Source organism: Centropristis striata, chromosome 4 (genome assembly GCF_030273125.1).
Source record: "Centropristis striata isolate RG_2023a ecotype Rhode Island chromosome 4, C.striata_1.0, whole genome shotgun sequence".
NCBI classification, from domain to species: Eukaryota; Metazoa; Chordata; class Actinopteri; order Perciformes; family Serranidae; genus Centropristis; species Centropristis striata.
In genome coordinates, this window is record NC_081520.1 from 17517575 (window position 1) to 17533150 (window position 15576).

A 15576-nucleotide genomic window follows, 5' to 3' on the forward strand; every position below is an offset into this window, starting at 1 on the left:
CTATTCTGCAGAGAAGACAGTTTGAGTTTTGAGAATTTATTTTAAGGCCCTTAATCCCATGACCAACTGCACAAACACGTTGCAAAAAGGTCATATTGCATCATTCTGTATTTGCTGGCTGTATAATGTCTGGCATGCATTAATTTATGGTTCCATGAGACAAATGCATGTATATTTATAGCAAATATGATTTCGATCTCAGTAATGGCAGTTAAACGTCTAAACAGTATTTATATACTACACTTTTCTGAGATGATATTAAAGAGCTTTTAAACCACAACTTAAACTTCCCTTTTTCAGCATATTGTCACTGCAGTGTACTACAAATGAGTCATCTCTATATTTAGCTCAACCATAACTGAACACTTAACCTATGAATTTTCAGTGCTGTGGTGCATGTTGATCAACTTTTTTGTTAATGATACTAGCTTGTTTCTTTTACATAAGCATCAATAAATCTAATTTTATGATTCTATCATTAAAAAAATCTTTGTTAAGTCACTACCTATAACCCAAATGAGGTAACTGACATAATTTTTATAAGCCGTGTTTCCTTTAGGGGGAAGAGTGGCCACCAGGAAAGTCTCAGGCCACACCCTCTCAAATGTCGCTCACTCTGTGTGTCTCCATTAGAAAAAGGCCCCCAGAGGGATTTAGAGACTCTGGAGGTGACGTATGGTTTTCGACCGTCGCGTAATCGCTTTGCTACAGTTTCGACTGTGATCACATACGCGACGGATTAAACACAAGAGACTCAACTGTGGCCGCCATCGCTAACTGTGCACCACGTCAGCAGCTGATCATAAACAAAGCAGCATGGCTAATTATGCGCAGCGTCTCTGCTGACCATAAACATAGTGATGGTGAATTAACCGGCATCACTAACTGTGCACAGAGTGTCTGGTGCTTGTCGTAAACAAACAGAGATCGCTAAGTGAACACCTCCTGCAGCAGCAGCACATACACACTGTACTGCTACAGAGCTAACTGTTAGCCTTTTAGCAATTTGCTGACTGGACGCTAAGGGGTTAACATCCCCTCCGGCTCTGCAGCTGGGAGAGACTGCTGTAGGAGGACTGTGCCGATTAGACTCTTTCTTACTCTTCTTAACGAGCCTCTGGCCCCCGCTAAGGGGGTCTGAAAAGTCGCTAAATAAAGCAACTACATCCCATCCTGCTTAGCGTTCTGTCCAATCAGCAACCAGGCTTTTTTCAGGGGAGAAAAATGGCCCTGCTCTTCGACAGGGACAAAAAAAGTCCGCTCTGAACGGCTCGTATTCAAATTAGGGCAGTTTCGGTGAGTGAGACCCGCCTCATTCCGGGTATTGGGCAGTAGTGGAAAGAGACCTATAGTTTTATTCAAACTAAAAGTAAATTCAAAGGAATGAAATATACAGTCCGTTACTGAAAAACGGCACATGACTTGTTCAACAGGTCTGGACCGCTCTTTAATTGTGTTTGTGTGTTTGTGATGAAGCCCATTGTTTTTGTAGCCACTTTTTTTTCATAACACATATCCAAGAGGAGTCATTAAATGTTTGATGATTTTATTTTCCAGTATAAATCTACCTATATCGACAGGAACATGCCTTTTTGATTGATGTCAGATATTCAACTTGAGTTCAAAGAGAAAAAAAACTTCGTCCCTCCGTGCCCTTGTGTCACTCGACACGACTCACCAGAATAGAACAGACCAATCAGACGAGAAAAGACAAAACAGGAAGCAGCACGGGAAGCAGCCACATCCTGGCAGCAGACCGGTGCTGGCAAACACACACTCCTACACAAAGTGTTGTAAACTAATAAAGAGCCTCATTAACCTAAAACCTTCCATAGTCCCGAACTCTAACCTTAACAAAATATATGACAACAAATTATTACGTTAACCCCAAAACCAAGTCATGACTGTCAAACAGACCTCTGAAGAAGTGAGGACCACAACAGCACTCAGAGAAAAAGCTCAGTTTTGGTTACTTTTACCCACTGAAACGCTCATTAGAAACACTGTAAAAAAATACCAGCAGCTTTGGTTACCAGAACTTCACCATAAAAATACAGTGAGTGGGTTTTCTACTGTAAAATTTAAATGTAAATATCAGCAAAAACTGCAATTTAGACTAAATATTCCCGTTATTTTTAGGGTAACTGTGTCAAATGCATAGCGCATCACTTCCAACATTAGTCCCACCTGATTGGTTCAAGTATAAATGTATAATGGATGGATGGATGGATGGATGGATGGATGGATGGATGGATGGATGGATGGATGGATGGATGGATGGATGGATGGATGGATGGATGGATGGATGGATGGATGGATGGATGGATGGATGGATGGATGGATGGATGGATGGATGGATGGATGGATGGATGGATGGATGGATGGATGGATGGATGGATGGATGGATGGATTTATCCCAAGCTGGGAAATTATAGTGTAGCAGCAGCATTACACACAGAGACAATAACAACACAATTAAACAAAAAGAACAACCTAGGCATACTTCAAGTAATAAAAAACAATAAAAATAAAAATGTCTAAAGAAGGAGTATTGATTGAAGTGCAGAATAAAATATAGATATACAAGTGCAGATATAGATATGAAGTGCAGTGAACAGTGTGTATAAAAAACACAAAGTCCATATAGCAACTATATGTTCTGACCAGACTTTTAGTGAGACTTTTAGCTGTTATTGTACAGTGTGATGGCATCTGGCAGGAAAGATTTTCTATATCTAATCTATTCTTGTTTTACAGAGCAGGTTTGGCTGCTGTTTAGTTTTCTGTATGATTATTTTTGTGTGCATGTTGGTGGGTGGACGCTCTAGTTAACACCTATCTGTCAACGGACTCGGTCTCACACTCGCCCATCCACATGCCCACACACACCCTCGACTCGACAGAAACACGCACGCTCCCTCTCTGTGCCTCTGACATGCTCACACCTACACACAAACACAGAGCTCTGGTGGGATTAGTCTGGCAGGCAGCGCCTCAGAAATGAGTGGAGGTTTTCTGCAGCCCGTCATTAAAACTGCTGACACCTCCACATCCAAACCTCCACTGGAATATCATTTGTCTGAGGTGCAGTGTGCAGCCGAGGACAAACCGCCGAGTCCCACAGAGGTGCAAAACACTTCACACAGACACTGCAGAGAACGCCAGCAAAGACATCAGCTGTGACTTATTAGTGGGAATCAATGATCACCTGTTTCTGAGAAGGAAATGTAGCTGTGTGCAGCTTGAGAAGAAAGAAAACGCATTCCCCACACAAACCACTGGATCAAAACAAAACACACCCATAACAACATATGGTCAGAATTTAGTGGTTGAGGATGGACTGCCTGGGGCATTGAGGGTAAAATGACACAATCCTCTTCTGTTCCACTTGTGGGAAAGAAGTTCAAACAAAACTGTGTGGTACAAATTGAGTCTGCATTTGTCATTGTGCAAGGCTAATGCTTGTACGTCATAGGTCAGGGGAGAAATGGATGAAAAACCCTCAAATGCTGACACTTAAAAATGTGATCAAGTGGACAAAATGTACCCTGCGGAAACAACGAGAATAAAACTTGCCCGGTCATTCACCGCCCTTTCAGGTAGACTACAACAACACAGGTGCTCAGCTACAAGGACACAGTATCATACATCAAGTCCTTTGTATTGGCTGCTGCAGAAAGGAAAAAGTTAGTCATACACACACACACACACACACACACACACAAACACACACACACACACACACACACACACACACACACACACAGTGCCTCATTCATTTCTCTCCAGACGTACAGTAACAAGCTCTGGTGATCTGATCAGAGCCAAATTAAGATTTGTCCAATAAAGCTCGATGCGGGAAACGTCACAGGAAAATGTGGCACTTTTATTGAAGTCATTAATTTTCCCTGCAGGGTGTCAGGTTGAGCCTACAAGGGCTTTGAAACATGGACGGCTGCACGGCCACCCGAGCATGAAATGAACAGCCAGGATTAACTACCTGCAGCCTTCCTTTCTGCCTCAGGCCTGTTCACTTTCTCTTCTTCTGTCCTTCCACCACAATCCCATCTTCATTTATTCTCCTCCTTTATGCTGACGACAAACTTTCTTAATGTACCAGATGGTCAGAGTGTCAAATGCAGACAAACTGGATGCATTAGGAGCAAATACTCCTCAGCTCAGGGAGTCTCTAGCTACACTGGACACTGATGTTCACCTCTTAAACGTGCTGCTACAGCAGCAATGATTCCATGTGGAGACGTCCTGGTTCATGGTCGATGTCCTACCCCGAAGATTGTTCATATTCTGAGACAAAGACGGTCGTTGGCCGGCTATTTCAGATGGAAATCTTCTCTCCTTTTGCTATGTCCGCTATCTGTTTTGCAAAAGCACCAGACTGCCGTTCTAGGAATAGAATTTTAACCATCTAGAGTCTCCAAAAGCTCCAAATCCAGACTTCTTCATGACATCCAGACTAGAAAACAAAGCAGCGTGGAGCCCTACTGTAAATTTACCTCTAAAGTTCTGGCTGTAAACTCCATGAGGCCAGTTTCAGTTTGATGATGATATACCAATTAAAACTGGAGACAAGCTCAAATATATTTAGTATAAAATGATAGAACTGGATGGAACCTTCTTATATGTTAGATTTGACACCTTTGTTCACATTTCCACCTTTTTAAATTCTTTATTGAGCATGATAGTGTTTTGAAAGTAAAAAAGATTAAAAATTACATTTTATGTTGGACTAAAGGACTAAAAAAAGACAGAAAATGAACAAAAAAAAGAAACTAAAAAGACACAAAAAAAGACACTAAAAAGACACAAAATTACTAAAAAAAGACACAAAATGAACAAATAAAACCCACAGAAGACACAAAATGACTAAAAAAGACACAAAATGACCAAAAAAAGACTCAAAACAACTAAAAAAGACACAAAAAGACACGAAAAGGATTAAAAAATGGACAAAATAGCCCAAAACTCCATAGAGTTAACATGACTTGTAGGAGAATGATGAGATGTTCACGAAGCAAAAAACTAATAAGCACATTACAACAATGTCTCAAGAGCATCAAGCACTTTGTCTCTCCCATTTTGTACTCCAGTGGTTATAGGTGCAGTTTGCAGTGTGAATGTGTTTGTGCTGTATATGAAAACTATGGACCTACTCTGCCCATTAAGTCTTTAAGGGTGTTTCCACTACAGCCCAATACCCAGAATGAGGCAGGTCTCACTCTACCACAACAACCACAACATTTGTAAAAGCCAGCGAAGCAGTGTTGCCAACTTAGCAACTTTGTTGCTATATTTAGACTTTTCAGACCCCCTTAGCGACTATTTTACAAAAAAGTGACTGGAGACAAATCCAGCGACTTTTTCTGGTGTTATTGGAGACTTTTGGAGACTCGTTCTTACTCTCGTTAAGAAGTTTATCAGTGTGTCTTGTGTTGTAAGAAGCCCTGCTGAATAGCACAACAAGTAGGTCGGACTATGTAAGGGATGCATTGCATTAAATGGGAACATAGAAGAAGAGTTGTATGGGAAATAGCATGAAGAGAGCTGCAACAAATCATAATGTTAATATTATCTGCCTATAGAAATGTAAACTCTTTCAACACATATTCAAAAGAAAAAGTGGTTTATAGTTCTGTCCAGAGAGTTTGGTTGGTGTGAAAACCAAAAGTAAGATAAGCCAAATAATAACAATCCTGCATATTATCACTTATAGCTTGTGTTGATAATAATGTGTGAAGAACAACAAAAGAAAGTTGGCGTGTCAGTTTTTCCACAACAGGTCACCAGTGAGAAAGTTAATGACTACATCTCCAATATCAGTGAAAATAGTCATCAGGACAGGATGTGTTGCTATTACGGGGCAGCCCGAACACGGCGTTGGTCACCACAAAACATGTTGGACAAGATGACGGAGAGAGAGAGAGAGAGAGAGAGAGAGAGAGAGAGAGAGAGAGAGAGAGAGAGAGAGAGAGAGAGAGAGAGAGAGAGAGAGAGAGAGCGGCCACATGATAACAGCTTCCAGCCCGTCATCAGCTGCTCAGCTGAGTCATGAGACTGAAGCCCGAGGACCCACGCTGTCATCATGTGGCTGTCTCACCTGTGTGTGTGTGTGTGTGTGTGTGTGCACTGCAAAAAGTGGTGTCTAAAAACAAAAAAAACCCCACTAAATCTGAGGGAAATTATCTTGCTGCATGGACAAATAATTTTACTATAAGTTTTCTTAATTTTTTTTAAGATTTTCAACTGCAATGTCTGCATGTCTCCACCTAGTTTTAGTAATGAGATTTATTGGCAGCTATGACTAACGGTTCATTTTTTTTATTTTTTATTAATTCGGTGGAGACAAAACAGCAAAAGGAGTTTTTAAGTGTTCAACATTCTTATTTCTAGATTTAATAATCTTAATTTAAGAAATCTTGTCAAGTGAAATTATCTGTCCATGCAGTAAGATCATTTCCTTCAGATTTAGTGTTTTTATCTTGTTTTTAGACACACCTTTTTTGCAGTGTGTGTCTGAAAGTGTGTGTGTGTGTGTGAGAGAGAGAGAGAGAGAGAGAGAGAGAGGCCGGGAAGTTTTGTGTATTGATAAATCAAACAGCACACTGTACAGCAACAGAACATGTGTTCTACAGTTGTACGCAACTCCAGTTCTATTAATTGATTTAACAAACATTTGCATAAAACCAGCATATTTATCCAAACCCATGTTGATAAAAGCACAAATAGTTAAAAAATCTCCCTTTAAACAGATATGAAATGTGCAATTAATTTGCGATTATCTATAAACAATCATGAGATTAACTGTGATTAAATATTTGAATGAGTTGTTACAGCGTGAGTTGGTTTGAGCCCCAGTCAGTCAGTCAGTCAGTCAGTCAGACACACTGCTCTCCAGGTAGCAGCTTCTGGAACAGATTGTAGCAAATGAATGCAAAGCAGCTGACTTTGAACTTCCAGAGCTTCCCACCAGCAGAAAAGTTCTGGCTGAAAAGAAAAAAAACAGGTGTGAAGGGAAAAAATCAGCAGTTACTTCCTTCACTTCAGAACTGATTTGAATTTCCCAAACTTTTCCCTGACTTCCCAGATTTATACCTGCCCTTGTTCACAGCCTGAAAACTTCTTCCTTCCTACTTTGTCACATGAATAACTGTGAGAAATATTTCAGGAATTTAAGGTGCAGTGCCAGACTGGGTAACTTACTGCAGACTCCACAAAGTACAGCACGCCCCCCGAGGTTAGCACCTCTTTCATGAGTCTCACTTCCTGTTTCTATAAAGGGGTCCAGGAAGCCTAAACTCAATCAACGTGCTCCATTTTCATCCCTCTGCTCAGCAGCAGCCTGTTTACAGTAACCCACAGTCATAAAATGAAACAAAGAGAGCCTGATAAGGAATAGGATATTCATGGACACAATAACAACAGCTTTGATCCTTTTGTGTAACTGTTTTTCTAATGAATCAGCCAACAATTCAACATGTATGTTACAGAACATCTTGTCTTTTTCCTTGTTTCTGCTCATTGTTGTCACTGTCCTTTATTTCTTAGGATTGTATTTATTTAAATAGGATAACTGTAATTAAATCTATTCTGCACTGCAAAAAAGGTGTGTCTAAAAACAAGATAAAAAAACTAAATCTGAGGGAAATGATCTTGCTGCATGGACAGATAATTTCACTTGACAAGATTTCTTAAATTAAGATTGTTAAATCTAGAAATAAGCATGTTGAACGCTTAAAATAAGAAATTAACTCTTAAAACAAGATCAATTAAAGCAGCAAGCAGCGATGAACTGGCCCGAGCAGAGTGACCTGACAATTATTTGTTTCTTACCAAGATAAAAAAAACTTTAGATTTAGAAGTGTTAGATAATTTATCTTGTTTTAAGAGTTAATTTCTTATTTTAAGCGTTCAACATGCTCATTTCTAGATTTAATAATCTTTTTTAATTTAAGAAATCTTGTCAAAAATCAAACAACAAGTATCAGCCATCTGGAGGCTGCTGCGCCTGAACAACCAGTTAGTCTTTGGTTCCACTGACTGAGGGGAACTCAACCAATCACATTATTTCCTTTAAATACTGTCTGAAGGTTTAAAACTCACATTGCGTTTCTAGAGATGGAAAAACACACTCAGAGAACACTCAGGATGAATGCAGAGATCAGCCTGACCCCGTCACTGTGTCTGCACAGAAAACCTCCTCTCCTCTCCTCTCACTGCAAAATACGCTTAAAATCAGAAATTATCTCTTAAAACAAGATAAATTAAAGCTGCAAGCAGCGATGAACTGGCCCGAGCAGAGTGACCTGACAATTATTTGTTTCTTACCCGATAAAAAAAACTTTAGATTTAGAAGTGTTAGATAATTTATCTTGTTTTAAGAGTTAATTTCTGATTTTAAGCGCTCAACATGCTAATTTCTAGATTTAACAATCTAATGAATTTAATAATCTTTCTTAATTTAAGAAATCTTATCAATTAAAAAAATCTGTCCATGCAGCAAGATCATTTCCCTCAGATTTAGTGTTTTTATCTTGTTTTTATAAACCCTTTGCTGCAGTGTGAAGGACAAACAGGAAAGAACGGGACACCGATAACGTAAACACACACACATACCTAAGAGACATGCTCCAGTCACCTTACTGGGACGTGCGGGTCAATATGACACAGAGTGTGCAACAATCCTGCTGAGCTTTACAAATTTGACAGCGGTGCGACTGCGTGACAGACGTGTTCTGGACTCGGCTGATGACACACAGCGACTGGTGCAGCGTGCTGACTCACACCCTGCAGGGACATTAGAGTCAGATGCCATAGTAGTGCATTTTACTCCAAAGATATTACAAAAAGTGATTACGGTGCTGCAGGCTGAGCCTTTCTAATAATACAGTCTGGTTGTTTGGTTCAGATATACCCAATCATCTCCACTGTAATCTAATCTGAAGTCACCGTCTGTTGTGACTCACCTGTAAAAGGATTAGGCCTTTGATGGATCGCTGTAATAACTGGGAGCACGCTGCTGGAGACAACCGTCTGTCAGCACTTCCTCTAACAGAGACTACAACCAGGTGCTGGACACATCGTGGAACCTGTCGCCAATTAGATCAGCAGCAAACTGACATTGGTTGAAATGGAAAGGGAGTTTTCACTCACCGGCCACTTTATTATGTACACCTGTTCAACTGCTCGTTAACACAGATATCTGTGATATCAATATACTTCAATCATGGGTAACACTTAAGTAAGTTACAACTCATTCAAATATTTAATCACAGTTAATCTTGTGATTGTTCATACATAATCGCAAATTAATTGCACATGTTATGTCTGTTTGAAGGGAGATTTTTCAACTATTTGTGCTTTTATCAACATGGGTTTGGATAAATATGCTGGTTTTATGCAAATGTTTGTGAAATAAATTAACGCAGAGCAGTTAGAGGGCTACGCACATATTCATAGAACTGGAGTTACGTACAGTAACATCTGTATAACACATTTTCTGTTGTACAGCGTGCTGTTTGATTTATCAATACACAAAACTTGCTGGCCTCTCTCTCTCACACACACACACACACACACACACACACACACACACACACACGCACGCACACACACACACACACACACACTTCCAGACACACACTGCAAAAAAGGTGTGTCTAAAACAAGATAAAAACACAAAATCTGAGGGAAATTATCTTGCTGCATGGGAAAAAGTGACCTACTCCAAAAGGAGCCACCAGTCACGTCAAAGGTCTGGAGAAGGTGGCTATTTGCCATTTCCATGGTTTCGTTCACCGCTATGTAGAGACTTATAAAGTCCATACAAAGTAAAGCATATTAAAATCATAACTCATATACAACAACTTCCTTACTTACTACTAATAAACAATAATTCTGAGGTTATTGAGGGAAAACTCTTAGTTAATGTCTTACTGGTTGTATAATAAGGCCATGCAGAATAAGGCATTAATAACTACTTAGTGATGACTAATAAAGAGCCAATTTGTTACTTATTTGCATGCTAATGAGAAACTAATTAACGTTGAATATGTGTTCCCTAATATAAAGTGTTACCCAATCATGCATACTTATTTATAAATATATTCATCTTTCCCAATTGCTGTCCAAATCTTTTCATGAATTCTTTACAGTTAACTCTCAGATCTCAGGTTTTTTACAACACAAGACACACTGATAAACTTCATCTACTACACATTCTCAGTTTTCTTTTGCTTACAGAGGCTCCATACAACAGGAATTCTCATATTCATGTAGTTAAATTATCTTCATCCCTCAATAGTTTTAAGTTAAGACTGAAAGTTTACCTGTTAAATCAAGACTCCTAATATTTTCTTTTCCATTCTAGTTGTCATTGGATCATTATCTCTTATACATGCTCATACACTCAAATACAATTATTTTCCCTTTATACACACCCGTGTTTTTTATTTCTGACTTTGTTTGTGTTTGTGTGTGTGTGTGTGTGTGTTGTCGTGGCAATTTTAACAACTGCACTAAGTTAATGGGTGAGCTGGCCAAACACAAAGCTCTCAATACTCTGTTCAGCAAGTTTTATTAGCACATTCGTATTCCATACACCACACAATTCCGAATGGCTCTTTCACAGTACAACAAAGTCCCATACACCGCTCGACTTATGACTGTTGCACTTTTCAGCATTGGCTTTTCAGCAAGACTCAATGCAGCCCTATCTTCCTGCCCTATACATCACATCAGGACAGAGCCCACTGATCTACATGTTCCCTTCAGTCATGGTGTTATCAGAGTTAAGGCCCTAGTGAGTTCCCACAAGGCCTTGTGTCTTGAATATCAAGTAGGTCGCCGCCTACTTCTTGTACCACCATGACAGGAAACACCAAATTTCCTTCACAGTGTGTGTGTGTGTGTGCTATTAAATGGCACTCGTATTGCTTTCTTTTTTGTTGTTATTTGTTGTTGCTTTCTCTCATTGTTGTTGATTTATTTTTGAATTTTTGTATATTTCTTGGGGAGGAGCTTTTTATAGGGTTTTTTAACCTCTCCCGCACTTATTATTCTTGTTTCATTTCTGTTTTTTGTAATTATCTTTTCTGATGGTGCAAATGAATAAATAGAAAATACAAAATATCTAGTTAGCCAATCACATGCAGTCAGGCATGTAAACATGGTGAAGACAACCTGCTGGCATGTCTGTTTTGTTTGTTGCTTTAAGGCTTTTATTGTTCTATGGATTGTTGTGTGAGCTGCATACTGTTGTGCACAGTGTGTGATGTTGTTTTGTGCCAGTGCCAAAAACAAATTTCCATTTTATGCAAATATAATGGGAAATAAAGTCTGAATCTGAGTCTCCCACACACAGTGTGTGAGTCAGCAGAGAAGGCCTCATTACTGTAAGTGTTACAGTGTTATTGATGGTGATTATTGAAGGCAGTATGTTGCATCAGTGTTAGTAGAGGCAGCAGGAGCATCTCTTTCTGGGAAGAGTACACTTCCCTGTACAGATGTAGCCCTTCCTAAAGCATAACTGCCATAAGGGTAATGCCATTAGAAGGCTGACATATCTAAATCTGATTAGTGAAATGTTTTACAGCTGGTTCAGGGCTGTTCAGCCCGTAGCATCGTCAGCAACCCTCTGTAGCTGCAGCTCTGCCACTTCCGCTCGTTTGTCTCTGTGTAACATGAGCGATGGCGTTACGGTCGGCGGCCTGTTTCCATGTGACGCAGCAGATATGTCTCGGCTCGCCACAGACGCTGTGTTTACACTAGCAAACCTTAGCAGTCTGCTATCACAGGGACGCTGCTTCTTCAGGCCTCAGACCATCTTGTTTGTACAGAGAGGCCACAGACTAATGTTTGGTGTATTATTTTGGTCATTTTGTGTTTCTTTTTTAGTAATTTTGTGTCTTTTTTGGTCATTTTGTCTTTTTTTGGTCATTTTGTATCTTTTTTTGTCATTTTGTGTCTTTTTTTGTCATTTTGTTTTTTTTGGTCATTTTGTCTTTTTTTGGTCATTTTGTATCTTTTTTGGTGATTTTGTGTCGTTTTTAAGTAATTGATTTTTTTCCTGTCATTTTTGTGTCTTTTTTTTAGTAATTTTTTGTCTTTTTTAAGTAATTTTGATACTGCCTCCAGCGGCCCCCAGGTAATTTGAGTTTGAGACCCCTGCTCTACATGGTTGTGTGTTTACAAGTCTCGTCTGTTCTCTGTAGTTCGCGCAACTAAGTTCCGCCCTGATGCACGCACACAAACACAAGTGCGGTGGGTTTCCCATTAATGACCTAGACTGTGGCGGCCTCCTCCGAGACACTGAATTTACCAAGCTGCCCACCCCACTTCTCCGCTGCAAAACAATTCCAGCATGATAGAGAGACGCCTGAATGCCTCCCTGCCTGTATCAGTCCCGCCCCCACATCATCTCTCTGTGTGCATGTGTACACTCCGAACTAAATCCCATCCACCTGTCTGGGCCGGTCACAGGTGATCCAAACACACTGCTGCATACGCCCTTCAGTTAGCATTAGCTTGCAATTAAAGTAGTTTTAATCACAAAAGGCTAAACTGTGCCTAATGTTCTGAATTACTTCCTGTCGCTTAACACATGCTGCTTTCAAAATAAGAGCACAGTGTGTTAACAGAATCCACCACAGAATTTAAAGACTGTCAAAATAAGATGCCTTAAATAAAACATACAAGAACATTTATTCTCCTTTACAATAATTAATTAAAGTATGCAATGATTAGGATCAGTTTATATAATGGAATAGTGGCTTTAGCCACTAAATTTGGGCTTTTTATGTAAAAAAAAAAAAATTCTCCGAGGGAGGGCCAGCCCCGGAAGATTCTGTGTCACGGTATCTCCTGACTGAGAATGTAATGTGAGGTGTTTGCTCTCATTTAGCCCCAAAAGTGCACAAGATCGATGCATTTTTCTTAAAAATGCACAAAAACACTGTTGTGTTAGAGTGAAACATAAACCTTTGTTCTCTTGGATAATGGAGGATCACTATCAAAAACAGAAAATTTCCACGTAGGAGAAATTTTGCAACTTAACATGCACTTTCGAGGGATGACCCTCCCCTTATAGGTTCTCCTACGGATTGAGTCATATAACTGGTTTGGCAGGATTCCTCCTAAAAATAGCATCTCTTAAACGAGCTGTAACTTAACAATAACTCAACTATAACCTGTATAGATAACAACCTGCAGCCAATCTGCAATAGCATCACTGGAACACAGTCAGGTGGCTTTTCTTTCACAGCACACTTTCTCTCATATTTGCAATATGATTATTGTAACGACAAAATTCAGTTACAGTTCCACATTTGGGTGGTGTTATTGTGATTGTGAGTGTTTTTGGAGAAGAAGCATCTTAACAAGAGCCCAGCTGTAGATGTTCATTGACGTGTAAAGTTTTCTCTTTCCTGCAGCACCAGTACTCAGGGGAGTTACAGTAAGAAGTGTTAAAGCAGTGCAGACTCCCACGAGCCCTGCTGGAGGAAATAACAAACAAACAACAAGTATCAGCCATCTGGAGGCTGCTGAGCATGAACGAACAGTTAGTCTTTGGTTCCACCGACTGAGGGGAACTCAACCAATGACATTATTTCCTTTAAATACTGTCTGAAGGTTTAAAACTCAAATTGCTTTTTTAGAGATGGAAAAACACACTCAGAGAACACTCAGGATGAATGCAGAGATCAGCCTGACCCCGTCACTGTGTCTGCACAGAAAACCTCCTCTCCTCTCCTCTCCTCTCCTCTCCTCTCCTCTAACACTGCAAAATATGCTTAAAATAAGAAATTAACTCTTAAAACAAGATATATTAAAGCTGCAAGCAGTGATGAACTGGCTCGAGCAGAGTGACCTGACAATTATTTGTTTCTTACCAACATAAAAAAACTTTAGATTTAGAAGTGTTAGATAATTTATCTTGTTTTAAGAGTTAATTTCTGATTTTAAGCATACAATAGAGATTTAACAATCTTAATTTAAGAAATCTCTTGGTTTCATTCTGGTTTTAAATGGTTTGAACTGGTTTTATTACGGTTTGAACTGGTTTTATGATGGTTTTAAGTGGTTTGAACTGGTTTTATTCTGGTTTGAACTGGTTTTATTCTGGTTTTATTCTGGTTTGAACTGGTGTTATTCTGGTTTGAACTGGTTTTATTCTGGTTTGAACTGGTTTTATTCTGGTTTTTATTCTGGTTTGAACTGGTTTTATTCTGGTTTGAACTTGTTTTATTCTGGTTTTATGTGGTTTGTGGTTGAAAATATCTTAATTTAATTATAATTTCCCTCAGATTTAGTGTTTTTATCTTGCTTTTAGACACACCTTTTTTGCAGCCCTCTCCTCCTCCTCTCCTCCTCCTCTCCTCCTCCTCTCATCTGCTCTTCCTCTCCTCCTCCTCCTCCTCCTCTCCTCTCCTCTCCTGTCCTCTCTGTGTTTATTGTTGCGGAGTACGACAGGATGATACCGGGCCTTTTCCCACCACACTTATGGGAGCTGATACCGAGTCGTCCTCCCTCCTGTTTACAAGTCATGGTGACAGTTGGGGCCCTCTGGGAGTCATTAGACGGGAGACGCAGCCCAACTGTCGTCTCTGACGCCGTTGGCAATCACGCAGGCTGTTTTCTACGAAACCTACAAAAAAAATAGACTGAAATTCATAGAAATCTGAACTTACTAAACTTGTAAATAAACATCCATACGGACATCTACGTCCATAAAACTGCGTCCAATAGTTACATATGGAAATAGCTATTTTAATAACTAGGGGTGTGACGATACTCTCAGCTCACAAGACGAGACACGATTTTAAGAAAACTACAATGACAATTTGACTGGACCAATAGACTTTTATTTAACCGAGTTGCACATGCATTTTGAAATGTTTTATTATAACTCTTTACATGCATGATGTAGGCATGAGCTTTTAATAAACTTCTTCCACAAACTGAGACTACAACTAAAATTTATAAAAGTTCAAATAAGAAAAATAAGAAAAATAAACAATAAAAGTATGGTTTTCAATCGTCGCATAATCGCTTAGCGACAGTTTCGACCGTGATCACATACACAACGGATTAAACACAGGAGACGCAACTGTGGCCGCCGTCGCTAATTGCACAACATCAGCAGCTGATCAAAACAAAGCAGCATGGCTAACTATCATAAATATAGCAATTGTGAATTAACAGGCATCACTAACTGTGCACAGAGTGTCCGGTGCTTGTTGTAAACAAACAGAGATCACTAAGTGAACACCTCCTGTAGCAGCAGCACATACACACTGTACTGCTACAGAGCTAACTGTTAGCCTGTTAGCAATTTGTAGACTGAATGCTAAGGGGTAGACATCCCCTCCGGCTGGGAGAGACTGCTGCAGGAGGACTGTGCTGCTTCGACTCGTTCTTACTCTTCTTAACGAGCCACCGGCCCCCGCGACGTCGTTCTGGCTGCTTGCTGCTTCTCCTCCTTCTCCTCCTCTTCTTCTTTTCATTTTACTGCCCCAACAGATCAGAAATAGAAGGTTGGATAACTCACAAATCTCGCGAGAC

General features: G+C 39.8%; 1 protein-coding gene and 1 long non-coding RNA gene across 3 annotated transcripts in view; one reads left to right on the forward strand and one right to left on the reverse strand.

Annotated features, from left to right (window-relative positions):
• gpr4 (G protein-coupled receptor 4) overlaps nucleotides 1-15576 on the forward strand; it is a 66735-nt gene that overhangs the window by 12241 nt on the left and 38918 nt on the right. The gene's annotated exons all lie outside the window — the stretch shown is intronic.
• Nucleotides 6664-9255, reverse strand: LOC131970587 (uncharacterized). 2 transcript variants are annotated; one of them, XR_009394194.1, is made up of 3 exons: nucleotides 8982-9255; nucleotides 8632-8802; nucleotides 6664-7002 (listed from the first exon to the last, which is right to left on the reverse strand). It is a non-coding gene; the product is annotated as an uncharacterized LOC131970587 (long non-coding RNA). The 2 variants fall into 2 exon arrangements; XR_009394195.1 differs by lacking the exon at nucleotides 6664-7002 and adding an exon at nucleotides 7303-7357.